Here is a 17,124-nt window from a genome sequence, read left to right as displayed (position 1 = left end):
TTTAAAACCAATTAAAATCAAATATACAAAATGGCTCAAAAATTTAAAACATTTAAAACATACATACACCCCTTAAAAATTTATATTAGGCCAATCCGGCTTGCTGGAACAGAAGGGTCTTCAGGGCGCAGTGAAAGGTGCGGAGGTCGGGGCTAAGATGAAGCTCTAGGGGCAGCTCATTCCAGAGAGCCGGTGCCCCCACAGAAAAGACTCTCCCCCTGGGTGTCACCAGTCGACATTGTTTGGCCGACGGCACCCTGAGGAGCCCTCTCTGTGGGAGCGTATTGGCCAGTGGGAGGCTGTTGGTGGCAGAAGGCGGTCTCGTATATACCCCGGTCCTAAGCCATGGAGCGCTTTAAAGGTGATCACCAACACCTTGAATCGCACTCGGAAGACCACCAGGAGCCAGTGCCATCCCTCACGCAGGAGGGATGTTACATCTCTCTGTCATTACTTTCTGATTTATGCTCAAATAGTCTCTCTCCTTCCGTCCCTCCCTCCCACTCCCTCTCGCCCTCTCTCTCTCCCTCCCTCCGTTATTCCTCTGTTATTCCTCCTCACCCCTGACATCCATGTATGCATAGCCTGAATAAGAGGTAGTAAAAGGTGGATGCAGAGAAAAGGAGTGGAATTATTTTCACAATTGACTCAGGGAACTAAATTTCCTTCATCTTTGGAGGCCTGGGAGAAGGCCAGGAAATAGTTAAAATTACAAGGAAAAAAGGTTCAGGTTAGATGTCAGGTGGAACCTCCTGGCCTATGAGTTTACAGCAAGGCTATCGAGTTAAGTGATCCTCAAACAGAGGCAGTCATCTGTCAGAGATGCTACCCTGAGCAAAGTGTTGGGCTAGATCAGTGTATCTCAATAATGGCAACTCTGAGAAAGTTGAACTCTCAGAACTCCCTACCCAGCATACTTGAAAAACATTGTTCTAGATCAGGGATCTCCGAGCTTTGCAAGACTTATGGTCTTCAACTTCCCATGCTGGCTAGGGAATTCTGGGAGTTGAAGTCCAGTAGTCTTAAAGTTGCTAAGTTTGGAGACCCCTGTTCTAGATGACTTTCAAGAGCTGTTCCAATCCTGTAAGTTTATGACGCCATTTCAGTTCCACGGAAGAGGAAGCAAAGCTTGTCAAGCTTTCTGAACAGCACAGGTAATTCTCTGATATATATATATTTTTTTAAAAAGGCCCTCATTCTGCCCTGGAAGTAAATATGACACATTCTATCTAAAGGTTCTAAAAAAAGAAGACCTAATTCATTAATGCAATCAAGACAGTAAAGAACATTATTACTATGGTCAAAATGTATCTCTTTCTCTGTACCTAAAAATAAAAAAAGGGAAGCTGTGATGGAGATGCTTTATTATTTGTATGGGGCAGTCTAAATTCAGCGGGATTAGATTCCTCTCGTTTTCTGTCCCTCCCCCGTCTAGGCTTTGTACCTGCCAACTTCATAAACAGACATTATAATCTTGTCACTCACCCAGATATGCAGCCTGGAGCTGTCATATCCCCTCAAACACATCACCCTCCCTTCTAATGTCATCATAATGAAAAGTAAAGAAAACTTAAGCAGGCAGCAATATTACTTTTCTCTTTTTAGAATCAAAGTAATTTGGGTGGTGGTATTGTGTATAAAAAAAAGAGAAATACTGTTTTCGCCCCGTTGAAGATGTGTATAAAATTGGTTTTAAAACAAGAAGGAATGTAAGTGTATTGAGATCTGTCAGGAACAATGCAAATCATTTCTCTAGGAGGAGGGAAGAATTTTTTCTGGGCAGACACGGCAGCATTTGCAATCTCTCCTGTTTTTACTATTGATTACTATTGTAATTACAACTACAATAATTCCTCTCATCATGTACTATGCGAGAAATACGTTTAGAACAACTTTTCTAGTGGTCTAAATTTCCTTGACCTTTAGAGGCCTGGGAGAAGGCCAAGAAGAAATGATTAGGATTCAACTGAAACTCCTGAAAGATGGGAAAGTCAAAATTAGACGTATCTTTCTTTTGCTGTCAGACCGTAAAGAGCCTTCTCTGGGCCAATCCCATATTTCCATTGACTCTGAACTGCTGACTTAATCATAAAATGAGATGGAGTTCAAACTTCAAGGTGGAGTTCATGTAAAGTTATAGAATAACTTCTAAAAGTTTGTAGGTGGGGTAACTCTCATAGTTCTTCCCAGTGGTGGGATTCAAGTAATTTAACAACTGGTTCTCTGCCCTAATGATTTCTTCCAACAACCAGTTTGCCAAACTGCTCAGAAAGTTAACAACCGGTTCTCCCGAAGTGGTGCGAACTGGCTGAATCCCACCACTGGTTCTTCCCCCAAATGCCAACTAATTATAGCTTTTAATGTGATCAAATAAGGAAATGAAATCTTCAGACAGTCCCTTTTCTTAAAAAGTAAATTTAAATGTCATAAATCACTTAGGTTTTTAATCCTGGTCTCATCCATTTCTCTGGGTTTAGTCTTTGGGACGTTCTCACAGAACAAAGATAGCCCTTAAGCCTCCAAAAGTAGTTGACATGTCCCCTAAAGTCTTAATTCATTATTTCCTGAGTAGCAAATATTATTATTTGGTCATTAGTTTTATTAGTATTTAGTATGAGATTTACATCCTATCTTTCTATTGTATAATCACTGAAGGCAGCTTACAGCAATATTTTAAAAATATTGTAAACTTTAACTGTAATTAAATTCAAAATTGAAGATTATTAATCATTCATTTGAAAACTCACTCCTTTTTTTGAAAGAAAGAAAGAAAGAAAGAAAGAAGGAAGGAAGGAAAGGAAAGGAAAGGAAAGGAAAGGAAAGGAAAGGAAAGGAAAGGAAAGGAGGCATAATTTCCATCATATGGTTGCAGCCACCATCTTAACTTTTCTTAAGTATGGGAAGAGTGGGAGCAGAGCACATCTCGGGAATTACATGTTGTTACATGAGAACTCTACAGTGGAAGACTCTTTTGTAGACCATATAGCTAAGTTTCCAACATGGATAGGTGGGTGAGTAATGGTTTTCAAAAAGCTTCTTCAGATGATCAAAGTTACTAGGAAGTTCATAGCAGCAGAGGTGCTCCTTCAGATAATCAGGCCTTAAGCTATTTGGAACTTTAACTGTCAACATTAGTAGTGTAAATTGTGCCTGGCAGGCAACTAGCAGCTAATAACACTTTTCAGTACAGGCAACACATGATTAATGTCTCTTCTAGCAGTTAACGCCCTGTTAAGTGACAATGAATCTTAAAAAAAGATATTTGTATGATGCAGAATCTATAGTTAGGGTTCAAATGTGAATCATATCTGAAGATATTGATTGACTACATGCCTTTCAGTTAGTGCTGAGTCTTAGCAACCAGATGAATAGACATTCTCCAGGATCATATATCTCCAACCTGGCTCTCTGGGTCTCTCAGTGGTGTACCCATTGCTACTGTAACTAAATCCATCCATCTTGCTGTTGTTTCCTTTTCTTCTCTTTCTTTCCATTTTTCTTGGCATTAGAACCTTTTCCAGAGAGCCGTCTTTGCATAATGTGTAAGGTAAAGGTAAAGATTCCCCGCACATGCGTGCTAGTCATTTCTGGCTCTAGGCGCAGTGCTCATCTCCGTTTCTAAACCAAAGAGTCAGCGCTGTCCGAAGACGTCTCCGTGGTCATGTGGCTGGCATGACTAAATGCCAAAAGCGCTGGTACCTTACCACCAAAGTGCTCCCCATTTTTCTGCTTGCATTTTTATGTGCTTTCAAACTTCTAGGTTGGCAGAAGCTGGGACAAGTAAGGGGAACTCACTCCATTACGCGACGCTAGGGATTCGAACCGCTGAACTGCCGACCTTTCGATCGACAAGCTCAGCGTCTTAGCCACTGAGGCACAGTGGCATAATGTGTGCAAAATACAAAAAAAAATTGAACCTGATCATTTGTGCCTTGTGAAAATTGTGGATTGGTTTGTTCTATGATCCATTGTTTGTTTTCTTTATTGACCATGGTATTCTATGCTTTAAGACTAAAGTTCAAAAACTTCAAGCCTCTTCCTGTCCTGCTTCTTCAAAATCGAACATTCACATCTATCGAATAGCACTGGAAAAAACACTGCCTGCACCCTTCTGCTCACCACTGTAGCATCTGAATATCTAAGTCCACTGGGGTTGGCAGTGAAACCATTTAACCGCATAGTTTTTGACTTCTGGTTGCTTTACTGTTGATCGTTTATCTTAAAAGGAAGCAGCTATCCACCAAATCTTCATTCTCAATTCTAATGCTGATTGGTGGACTTGTTGTCATTCTGCCCTGTCTTTGCAGTCTCATTTTTTTTCTCTGTACTTTCATTGGTAGAGCTTCCAAATAATTTGCAATTGCAGCTATCAGAGTAGTGTCAGTGTAATACATTACCCACTGTACGTTATTTAAGTTTTGTCCTCCAGTTTTAAAACCATGTTCATCTTCTCCCTCAGTACATATTCAACATATAAGTGGAATAAATTAATAACTCTAATACATCTCTATCTCTGTATCAATTTCTATTCTCATCTCTATCTCCTTATGTATCTATCTCTTTATAGTAAAATATCTCTCTCTCTCTCTCTCTCTCTCTCTCTCTCTCTCTCTCTCTCTCTCTCTCTCATAGACACACACACACGAATATTAATTGAACAGTCCTCATTTAACAATGATAACTGGAAATGGCAGCTCTATTGTTAATCAATAGGATTGTAAAGTGTGACATCATGTGACCAGCTGACTTAAGATGGAACTTGTGGCAGTCTTAGCTATTGTTGTTTTTTTATAATTTATTTATATATTTTCTCTTAACATACAATAAGTACTTAGTGAACAGCGTACTGTCTGAGTTAGTTTGTTTACATAACAATATTAAGCTCCTAGTTTCTACCTCTATTCTCCAACCATTGATAAAACAAATCCCAAGTTTGAAAATATTCTGTGTCTTCTTTTTTCTTTTATCTTCAGTGTTAGTTATCCATTTCTGCACAGTCTAATATTTTTATAATTATTTCTTCTTCTGTAGGAGTTTCCTCCTTTTTCCAGTATTGTGCAAATACAATTCTTGCTGCTGTCAAAACATGTAATATTAAATATACATTTCCTTTATCATATTTTTCTGGTATTACGCCTAACAAAAACAATTCTGGCTTATAGTCTATATGCTGCCTTAACATTTTTTCTAATCACATATGCACTTTTGTCCAATTTTTTTTCCTTTTGGACGTGTCCACCACATATGATAATATGTGCCCGGAGTTTGATTACATTTCCAACATTTGGCGGACATGTTTTTAAGGTGGTAAGTGCTACCTATAGAACATTCTTTACAAATTTTCCTTATACATAGTTGCCATCGTTAATTTATAGTTTCTTTCCCAAAGCTTTTGCCAGCACCCTGCAATCAAGCGGTCACCATTTGTAATTTCCCACTGGCTTCCCCATTTCCCACTGGCTTCCCCATTTGCTTGTTGGAGCCAGAAGCTCACAAATGACGACCTTGTGGCTACAGGATGTTGTGACATCAAAATTGTGATCCAATTGCCAAGCACCAGAATTGCAGTCACATAATGGCAGGCATGCTGCAATAGCCACAAATTGAAGACCCATCAAAAATCTCCCTCATTGTAATTTTGAACAGTCACTGAATGAGTGGACATTAAACAAGGATTACCTGTATATTTAAACATATCATATTTAACCCCCCAATTTATCATTTTCAAATGATAGGTTTGATAGGTTCTAGATTTCAGTTAAAGTGGTCTCCATTCTTTTCCCAAACATGTTTGAAAGTTTAACGAATAAATGCGAATATACATGTCCGAAGGATAATGTTACAGGATCCAATCTGGGTCAGTCACCGGGGTCCAGAGCTTTTCTCTTCCAACTTTCAGACTCGTGCTGGAGCCCATCTTCATGGAACTTCTCTCTAACCTTCTCTCTATGTTTGAAAGTTTTCTCCTTTTTCAATATTTTGGCACTCTGAGAAAATGCTTCCAGAATTGTTTACCGTCGCTCTGAATTACCTTCATTCACTACATCAAGCAGCCCTTCTGATTGACTATAATGCCACGTGACTTTCTTTGCTTTGCCCATAATCCCTAATTGGATAAATTGACCAATAGAATTAATCCAGGAAGAAAAACAAGTTAGGTAAAATATCTCTGAAGCTGTTGTGGATATTGGTGCCCTAAGCTGGTGCCTGGAATTTTAATGTTGTCACGTTGCATGCTGCTTTCCATCTTGTGTCTTTTGCAGCAAGGAAATACAGTAATAGTGCAGAGGAGATATTGTGGTAACATAGCAACAGCCCCAATAACTCTTCACCTACACTCTACTGCCCCCACCCCCAAAATAATGGGATGTAGTAGCTAAGAATTCATAATGGAGTATTCAAAAAGGAAAGATATTTTTTAATGACTAACCGGAAGATGACTTTTTACGTGATCTAAACACCATGAAAATGAAAACAAAGGAATATTCAACAGAGTTCTACTTAATCTAAAAAGGAAAAATAACGATTAAAAATAAGTTTTTTTCCAGCTGTATATACTAAGGATATTTCTCTTTAAAAAAAAATAATTCTGAATTTTAGCATGCTGAAATTCAAGCAACACCAACTGGAAAAATTAAGTGAATTTATTACAGAGAAAAAAGTGTCTATATTTCAAGGAAATAAGTATCTATAAGATAAATATTGTCATTAGTGTAAACCTTGTTAGTGATTTCCAGCATCCAAATAATGGGCTTTCTGATGCAATTTCAGGCATTCCTATTCTAAAATAAGTTTCACTGGGATCATTTAGTTTTTCTTCTAGGAAAGAGCAGCCTCATAATACCTTTCAAGGGCATTATTTGTACGGTGGTAAGGAATTACTTGAAGGGTTTTCTTTTCAAAAACGAATGAAAGAAGACAAATTTTGGAAGGTAAACACTTGATCTCAGTAATAAGTGTTTAGCACATCCTTAACTGCAGATGTTGCCTACAAAAGCACACCACGGTAGGGGAAGATTTGAAATGGCACAGCACAAATTATGATGTTTTATGTGTGAAGATGAGAGAACAAAATTAGAATGCGCCAGGTTGCTTTGGGGGAAAAAAAATAAGAGAGGGATTTTTTTTTTTTTGAATCAGGAATCCTATCTTCATAGGATGCTAAAATAGGTTTGCTTTAATGTCATTGTGGAATTACAATATCTGCAAATCTCCCAGTTAAGAGCTCTTGTTGAAAATAATGGCCCTTCTTCCGAGGTTGCTATTTAAAACAGTTAAGTGGGTTGGTGGAAGGCTATAAAAATAGGCCTATTTTTCATTGCCACCTTGACATGATATAATTTGAGGAGGGGGCTGATTCAGGGGGAACGCTGCTTAGTGCTGAGACAACATTAATTTGGCACTAATATAAAATAATGCTGCCTCCATTTCCTTTCTCATGAAATCCTGATTCTCACAGAAAAATAGAGCCATTCCTTGTTTACAAGCGGTGGGAAGTTGCTGGGCCTTACGAGCTCAGTGATTCTACCAGTAGAACTATTTTGTCAGCAAGCTCCCTGATATGACAGCAATTTCTTTTTAATAAGAGAGAAATAGGCCCTATAGTCCATTGTGATTTATACATTATTACACAGTCATACGCAGGCTTAAATGCATCACCGTGGTGCTGAATGAAATGAGCGGAATTATAAAAAGAACATTCTTACGCTGTCAGGAAAACAGAAGCAAAATGCCCTTTGTGAAATGCAAACCTGAAAAAAGACTTTTTATACAACTTCACTCAGAAGTTGCTACTGTGATTGGGAGAGGGTGCAAGTTTATATATAGTCCCTTAATTAAAAATAAATAAATAAAATAAAACACCACTAAGGTGTTTTTTTTTCCTAAAGAAAGAAATCAATCTCCTGAATTTCCTGCGCTAAATAATATTAAATTAGGTAGCTTGGAAAGGCCATGCCAGTTCTTAATTCTAAGACATTAATTATTTTTAGCAGGGTTTTAAAGAATTATTTTAGGCCTCTGTTGCATTCAGAAAGATATCTTAAGCTGAACCTTGCAGAATCACTGAAAAATTAAGATCCCCATATTAGCTCTCAGCTTTAACAATAACCCCTTTCCTTGCAATGTGGGTATGGAGACTATATTTCATTTTATTTCCTTAAAGCAATGATGGTGAACCAGGGGTGAAATCCAGCAGGTTCTGACAGGTTTTGGAGAACCGGTAGCAGAAATTTTGAGCAGTTCGGAGAACCAGCAAATACCACCTCTGGCTGGCCCCAAAGTGGGGTGGGAATGGAGATTTTGCAATATCCTTCCCCCAGGAGTGGGGAGGGAATGAGGATTTTGCAGTATCCTTCCCCTGAAGTGGGGTGGGAATGGAGATTTTGCAGTATACTTCTCCTGCCATGCCCATCAAACCATGCCCACCAAGCCATACCACGCCCACCAAGCCACGCCCACACCTCCATTTTAAGCCTCTGGTGGTTCAAGGTCACACATTTCTTGTATTTGTGTCCATTCAGCTTCTTTGATAAAACAGGGAGAATAGTTGTTTGTGACTGCTGACATGTCACCCAAAACATTTTAGTATGTCACCTTTGTTATAGGTTTGTCATCACTGCATCAAAGAGTGTTCAAGGAAAGGACTATTAGTGTTTGAGATATTGTCTAGCTTTTGCTATAGAAAGATCACTCACGTCTGGAATCTTTTCATTAGAACATGAGCTATGAAGTTATGGTGAGAACTTATATATGTAGAAGTTTGAATAGTGGAAGAGGCTGAGTCAGTACATTTTATTGACAATTCCTTCAGGGAATGAGTAACTTTCTGACTAATCAACTTCCATTCCTTTCCCATAAAAAGAGTTCTTTAGTATAGTCTTATCATAGCAAAGGATTTTTAGCAAAAGATAAATCTGATTCATAATTAACTTTAAAAAATGAAATAGCATAACGTGCTGAAGATAGAAAAAACATGAAACTTCACAAGGCCAAATATTTAAGAATTCATAAAATATGAATCGATAAAGTGAAGCATGTTTAAGCTTCTTTTAAATATATGTCATCTTTCTATTGGAAGAAAAGGACACTTCAAGCATATCTTCTCTCAAAACTTTAAAATTCTGGTTGCAATGCCAGATGTTCTTTGGAAGGCATTATTTAAATCTTTCATTTTGAAAGTAGAGACAAGTTCACTCAAAAGTTGCTTAGGAAACAGATTTTCAGATCATCATTACCAGATTTCATTTCAGTGTTTCTACTTAGATTATGAAAAGCCATTTTGTATATGGGAGATTATGAATTCTATTGAAGTTCCCCTTAGGCACAGTCTCTAAACTATGAGGCTATGAATTATTGTCCCCCTTAGCCAGTGACTAAGACTAAGCCAGATGGGTGACTTTGGGCTAGTCATTCCTCTCAGACCTAGGAAGGTAAGGGCAAACCATTTGTGAAAAACCTTGTCAAGGAAACTTCAGGGACTTGTCCAGGCAGTGTCCAAAATCAGACATTTATTTATTTATTTATTTATTTATTTATTTATTTATTTATTTATTTATTTATTTATTTATTTATTTATTCATTCATTCATTCATTCATTCATTCATTCATTCATTCAATTTGTATGCCGCCCCTCTCCGAAGACTCAGGGCGGACATGATTGAATGTGGGGGGGGAAGCATATAATAATCTTAGAATTATTCATTTAAAAAACCTTGAGAATGAGTTTTCTTACCTGTTACTTCATATAAGGAGACAAAAGATGAAGGAACATGGTTGAGTGTTGGTTCAAGTGATGTAATTTGCTCTAAACCAGTTCAGAGCTTTCCTAATCTGATTTTTAGCACCTTAATCCAAATGCTAGTTCAGAAATCCAGACCTCTGAATCACAAGCCATAGAGCTGGAACTATTTATCCCACTGAGTTCAGGATAGAAATCTAAATTAAAATGCCACCCAACCAAGGTTTGTGGAGCTTCTGCTTGAAGGCAACCATCAAAGGAATGTACCTTTCAAACAATTCCACTTTTGAATTGTTGCTATCATTAGAATCTGCTTTCTTGGGTTCTTTTGTGTGAAAGCCTTTCAAATACTTCAACAATGCAATCATGTCACCCTTGCAATAGCTCTTGTCGGAAATCAACCCATGGATGTAACTTTTTGTAAGCCATAATTTACAGATATAGGAAAGTATGAGCAAATTTCACACATTATTTTGTGCCAGAATCTTTGAAAAGGAATAACCCGTCCCTTTTACATATTGTGGCATCTGCAGCCATTTTTTTTTCCTTTATAAGAACAGGGACAGAGGGTTTTCTGAAAAGCTGCCTTTTTAAAAAAGGCATAAACGCTCAAATCAATCAAAAGATAGGAAATGTATGTTCTCCTATGTCATTCTTCCCTTAAGTTCTATAGCAAGGATGGATTCTTCCTATGGATTTGTTATGAAAATAATATGTATAGAGTGATGTTGCTAGCTTAGAAACCTACATTTCAAAGATATAAATAAGTGCAAACCGTAATATGCACATTCATGAAAGTAACATTCACAGTAGCATATTAAAGGAAATTGCTCCCCAAAAATATGTAAATTATTCAAAATGCCTGAAAAGTCATATCTATTGAATAGGCAAAATTCACATGGAAATGAATGCTTCTTTTCTGTAAACATTTTAAAAATACATGCAATCAAATTGATGCTCAAATAGAAAAAAAGAGTCTTATGACTAGAAAAAGAAAGACTTGAGAAAAAACTAGAATTGACTGATTCATCATTATGTCTTAACTATGCCATTCCATTGTTTTCAAACATGCATACCAACTGACTTTCGTAAGCATTATTTGAGGCTCGGTTTTAATAGGGTTAGGAAGAGAAAAGCTCCTAAATTTTTTGGGGGAGATTTTCAAGAAGCTAATCAAGGGCAGCCTTAGTTAATACTTGAAAGAGACCTCCAGGACACAACAAAGTTGTAGAGTAGCCCACAAGACAAAAATAAAACACTACTAGGAAAACTAGTCAAAGGTTTCAGTGTTGACACTAAGAGACAATATTACTGTTTTAAACAGTGGTGAAATCCAATTTTTTTTACTACTGGTTCTGTGAGCGTGGCTTGCTGGGCATGGTGTGGCTTGCTGGGCATAGCAGGGGAAGGATACTGCAAAATCTCCATTCGCACCCCGCTCCAGGGGGAAGGATACTGCAAAATCCCCATTCCCAACCCACTCCAGGGGGAAGGATACTGCAAAATCTCCATTCCCACCCCACTCCAGGGGAAGGATACTGCAAAATCCCCATTCCCTCCCCACTCCTGGGGGAAGGATATTGCAAAATCTCCATTCCCACCCTGCTCTGGGGCCAGCCAGAGGTGGTATTTGCCGGTTCTCCAAACTACTCAAAATTTCCACTACCGGTTCTCCAGAACCTGTCAGAACCTGCTGGATTTCATCCCTGGTTTTAAAGTGATATTCGAGTCCTTTTACACAACTGTTAATGTCCATGTTTTCTTGAACTTCTTTAGCGTTTATAATCTCATTCTGCACATAATATACTTGTTGCATATTGCGTCAAGTACTTCTTTGGAAGCAAGGCAATCTTGACATTTTAAATATCAAGACATACCCTATTAAACCTTGGCCTTGGAAGGGGTAAAAAATAGAAGGAAATATTACAAGCATGAAAGGTACACTTGAGCCAACTAATGGCACAAATTAGATATGCTGATTAATTTATCACTGCGAGTTTCAAGCTTATTTTGTCTGGTGAGGCATCCTTTGACTTCTGCATCCCACACAAACAAACAAACCCCCCCCCCCAAAATAACAATATGTACTATAAAATTTGGACCATAATCTAAGATGTAGCTTCAGATTATGCAAGATGCTGTTTGTTTGTTTGTTTGTTTGTTTGTTTGTTAATGTTTCAAATTATACATTTTCCAAGTCACTGACATGAATATAAACACGAATAATATCACAAAGCACAAACGCCTGCAAGAAACAGCAGGAAAGGCAGGGCCAATGTAGGTGTGAAAAACTTGCCAATTTTAGAATTGTTTTAAAGGATAAACAGGTCTTCACCTGGTTTTGAGACCTGGAAATGACACCCCGTAATCAAAAATGTCACTTCCAAGATTCCCTCTTGCTTTTTTGCTGTTCTGTCAGGGGACTCAAAGAAGAACATTCAGAGATCAACATAGTGCATGTAAAGATTGTGCAGAGAACAAAAATGAATCATTGTGGGCCTCATAATGTCTGTTAGAACAGATGCAACAACCTGCACAATGAAGAAAGACAATATTACTGTGTTGGATAACTGAAGTAGTATATTGAAATTGGTTACATTTAAAGAATTCATGGGTAATTGGTTCCCCCTACTTGCCATGAGCCTATTCAAGGTAGGATTATATCTGGATCCAATACACAATTGTTATCTGTTTATAGAAAATAACCAGGAGGCTCTGGCACTTTGCATATTGAGAGAGAGATGGGTCTCTGCTCTGAGGAACTTGTTAAAATAGTTGCAAATTTGGTGAAGTCTGGTCTGCTGCTACTATTATCCTCTTGAGGAACTGAGAAGCCCCTGATAAGTTTCCAAGGAAACCCAACAGTCTTTGGAACATACTGTGAAAATAACAGATTTCTTGAAAAGCAGCTGGTGCATTCTGCCCTGCCTACTCACATTCGTTATTTAAGGGATGTTAGACTGTTTGGCACATGTCTCTCTTGTTAAAAATATAACACAAGGATCCTGTTGGACCTGAGCAAAGTCTAGACTAATCTAGAATCTTGTTCTCAAGTTGCCAATAAAATTATCCTGGAAAGCCCATGAACAGAACAAGGATGCAGTGACGCCCTCCCACTCCAACAATCTGGTATAAAGAGGGGTAGGAGTCAGTTAAAAATATGGAAAATGACGTGGTTTTGGTGTCTATGGAGCCTTGAATTGTGTTCCAAAAAGATCTACTCCATGGATACACAATTATTTTCGGGCTAAGGTCAAAATAAGTTTTGTGGAAGGTATTGATGACCATTCACAGATAGACAAGGGAAAGAATGGAGTGATCACAGCTGAAGTATAGCCAAAGTAAAAATCGCATATTCTTAATTCCCTTCTAATATTTGCTCCTACATTTATCCACCCCTTTTGAATCTGTCCCACCTAATGAAGTTTTATAATCATTAGGTATATATTTGTGTGTGTGTGTGTGTGCTCCAAATAGTACCCTGTCGACTGCCTGGACAATGACCTGCAGGTATTTTGGCAAAATTTTTTGGAGAGAGAGAGGGGGACTGGATGAAGATCACCCAGCTGGCTTCATACCACGGGTGGGTTCTATTTACCTTTACTATTGGGATCGCGCTCAGGTGCTCACTTCGCCGATGACGACATCCGGGGCAGTGGACAGGGCCTCCCGCCAGTTTTACTACCGGTTCTTGCGAACCAGTCCGAACTGGGGGCAACCCACCACTGCTTCATACCCAAAGTGGGATTAGAACTACAGTCTCCTGGTTTCTGGCCTGATGCTTTAACCACTAGACCAAACTGGCTCTTAAATAATCAAAAATTAGCATCAGTTGGCAGCAGCACAAAAAGCCTGAGAGATAGAGAGTAGAAGTGACAACTGCAGCTTATGTCACCCCCATTTGTTTAGTAGCTTAATAGTTTATTAGAGGTGGAACAGGATGATGAAAGCCACACCACCTCTGATACCGGAAGAAATGCCACTCTGACTCAGAGCATTAATATTTTAAACCCCTATGAAAAAGCAAGCATGAGAATAGTAATTCTTGATAAAGGCAAACTGCAGCAGGTTTCAGCAAAGAGAAGGTGGCAAGAATTCTGTGAATCTCCATATATTCTGGAGTAAGAAATATATCCACATCCCCAAGAAATGTGAGCTTTGGTTTGAACGTTGGCGTGCCACTGGCATTGATGAAGTTGCTGTCCTCTGGCACTCATTGACCTAAGCAGCCTGCATGAGCCTGAGCAATTGGCAGCTGACAGGTCCATCTATTCCGACCCTGTAAAAACTGAAGAGAAAGGATGGAGGCCAGAAGGAGTGCCATCTACAACTGATTCAAAATGCAGCAGAAAGCGGAATGAAATGGGTCACTTTTTCCTAAAAGAATATGAGATTTATTGAGAACACTGTGTGTGTGTGTGTGTGTGTGTGTGTGTGTGTGTATGTGTGTATGTATGTATGGATGGATGTTCAGATAGATCCCAGTCATCTATTTTATATGTGAAGGCGTGGTTTTGGATTTCTGGGCAGAGAGAGAGAGGGGTACTATAATTCGTAATAGCAAACTATTGAGAATGAATATTGTATGTAAAATTAAGTACACAAAATACAGAGAAAATATTGGTTGTCATCATTTTATAGTATTTAATGTTACTACGATTAATAATATCTCTTCAAAACCTCAAAGTGCCCCATGGCATTCCCTCCTTCCATCCACCCCCCAATAACAATTCTGTTGTTGTTAGATTGAGAATGATGTAGAGAGGCTCAAAGTCATCTATAGCCATTTAGTGAGGATCCATGGTTAAGGGTGGCATCTCCCTGGTGCTGATTCAAAAATGCTCTATATTAGATATACTCTCATACTTACATCTGAAACATTATCATCTTTATTCCTGTTCTGCATGCTAGGAATAGGGAACCCATGCTTCTCCTAGCTACAGCTCAGTATCCTTAACTCACATTGCTTGAAGGATGGACTACTGGATGGAAGTTATGAAGAACTGTTGCAGGAACTGGGTAGGGCTTGTCTAGAGAAAAGAAGGACTGGGGTGACATGATAGCAGTATTCTAGTATTTGAGGGGCTGCCACAGAATAGAGGGGGTCAACTTATTTTCCAAAGCATCTGAAGGCAGAAGAAGAAGCAATGGGTGGAAACTAATCAAGGAGAGAAATAACCTGGAATTAAGGAGAAATTTCCTAACAGTGAGAACAATTAACCATTGGAACAGTTTGCCTTCAGAAGTTCTGGGTGCTCCATCATTGGAGGTTTTTAAGAAAAGATTGGACAGCCACCTGTCAGAAATGCTGTAGGGCCTCCTGCTTGAGCAGGGGGTTGGCTTAGAATATCTCCAAGGTCCCTTCCATCTCTATTTTGATTAAAGTTATATGTTAGCAATGTCTTTGCTGCATGCTTTCAGAAGGCATCTATCTGGCTATAATGTAGGATATAATGCAGTGGTGAAATCTAAAATTTCTTACTACCAGTTCTGTGGGCATGGCTTAGTTGGGGGGGGGGGTTAATGTGACTGGGTGGGCGTGGTCAATTTTTTTTTTACTTTTAAAACCATTTTTTACATGTAAAACCATGTAAAAAAATGCTTTCAAAAGGCTCTGACGATCCCAGCTAAGTCGCCTGATCATCAGAGGGTTTTTAAAAAACCCTCTGCCGATCAGGCGACTCAGCTGGGATCGTCAGAGCTTGGATCGTCAGAGCTATTTAAAAGAAAAAAAAACTTTTTTTTTCTTTTTAATGGCTCTGACGATCCAAGCTGAGTTGCCTGATCGGCAGGCAACTCAGCTGGGATCCTCAGAGCTTGGATTGTCAGAGCTTGGCTCGTCAGAGGCATTTAAAAGAAAAAAAGCCTCTGATGATCGTGCGGCTCAGCTGGGCATGGGGGGCGGGGGCAGGGATTTTTGCTACCGGTTCTCCAAACTGCCCGCCGCCATCGCTACCTACTCACCCGAGCAGATCCGAACCAGGAGCATTTCACCCCTGATATAATGGATCAGAGATGGACTCCTAATTTGATCCAGTAATTTGATCCTTACTCTTCTTAAGTAATAGCAATAATAATATATTGATACCGAAAAATTGAGAAGGAGCTTTGTGTAATAGTTTGTTGGCATGTTTCCTCAAACATAAGTTCCAAGTATGATTTACCCTTACTATATAGCTTGTAGAGAAAAACCCAATAAGGAGAATTTAGAATATAGGCATTCCAAATTTTGCAATGTTTCCGAATTCCAGTTCAGACTTTCAGCAGGAATAATGTTATGGAGGAGTTGTACCAGGCTAGCCAAAGCGATCCCGCTTTCTGTTGGAACTGCCTACATCCCCCATCTTTCTTTTGAGGAAAAAAAAAAATTCAACATCAAAGAGAGTGAGAAGAAAACTGAATCCAAAACCTGTCTTACAGAGTGGGCAGTAAGATGATTCACATATTCTGTCTGGCAGGAGAATAGAATTGTAGACCTTTTCATCCTACATTACTGTATGAAGTCCTCTTATGACTTTTCTGCCAACATGGGGGACTCAGGAACCAAAGTTTCATAAGCACAAAAAGGTAAAGGGTGAGACAAGTGTCCAAAACCCCATTCTTTGTATGTGTTCCAGGCCTTGTAAAGAAATATATATGGTGGGTGACATTCAAAACATACTTGAAGGGAGAGGGAGAAAATCTGCAAATAGCCTGTGATTATGGGAGTAGAAGAACTATGCGAGTGAGACTTTCCTAGTCAACTTATTGTCCATATGCGTTTAGTACGTCCTCTGTGCTTTCATGCAAATTTCATCACTGTGTTTTTCCCCCCTCTAACCAATTCTCTTCCCTTTTGTCAGTCCATTACAGTTATGCTTCCCTCTGGAATAGCAGCACATACCCCTTGAATGGTGGCAAACTCACAAAGCCACTCAGCATATGTACAATAAATATTCCTACCCTAATGCGAAACCACAATGGCTTGCCGTTAAGTTCCCGGACCTGCTTACTTTATTGGATTATTTCTACAAACCCATTATGCAGTAGCCCTCTGTATTAGAATGATGGACCATGACAATCTAAACACAGTTTGCCAGAATGATTTAGACTATAATCCCAAGCTTTGTATCCATACAGCACGGCAGCAATCTCTCCGGCTATTTTGTTTTTAAAAAGCAAATATAACTCCAAGTAAAGGGAAATGAAAGACGCTTTGAGAGACATACATTATTTAACATAGTTTCTTTAAAGTCAAAAACACCCTGACCTTGCTTATAGATATCTGCAGTGAAATAAAATAAGAGAATGTTGATTTAAACTAATTTGAAATCTAACCTTGTTGAAGTGACTACTGAATGAATAATGAATAACTTGAATAAAAATGAGTAAATGGCTAGAATAAA

This window comes from Pituophis catenifer, unplaced genomic scaffold (assembly GCF_029215685.1).
Source record: "Pituophis catenifer annectens isolate HBS135680 unplaced genomic scaffold, rPitCat1.0.hap2 SCAF_2, whole genome shotgun sequence".
NCBI lineage: Eukaryota > Metazoa > Chordata > Lepidosauria > Squamata > Colubridae > Pituophis > Pituophis catenifer.
The sequence above is the reverse complement of the archived record's forward strand: the minus strand, read 5'-3'. Positions refer to the sequence as shown.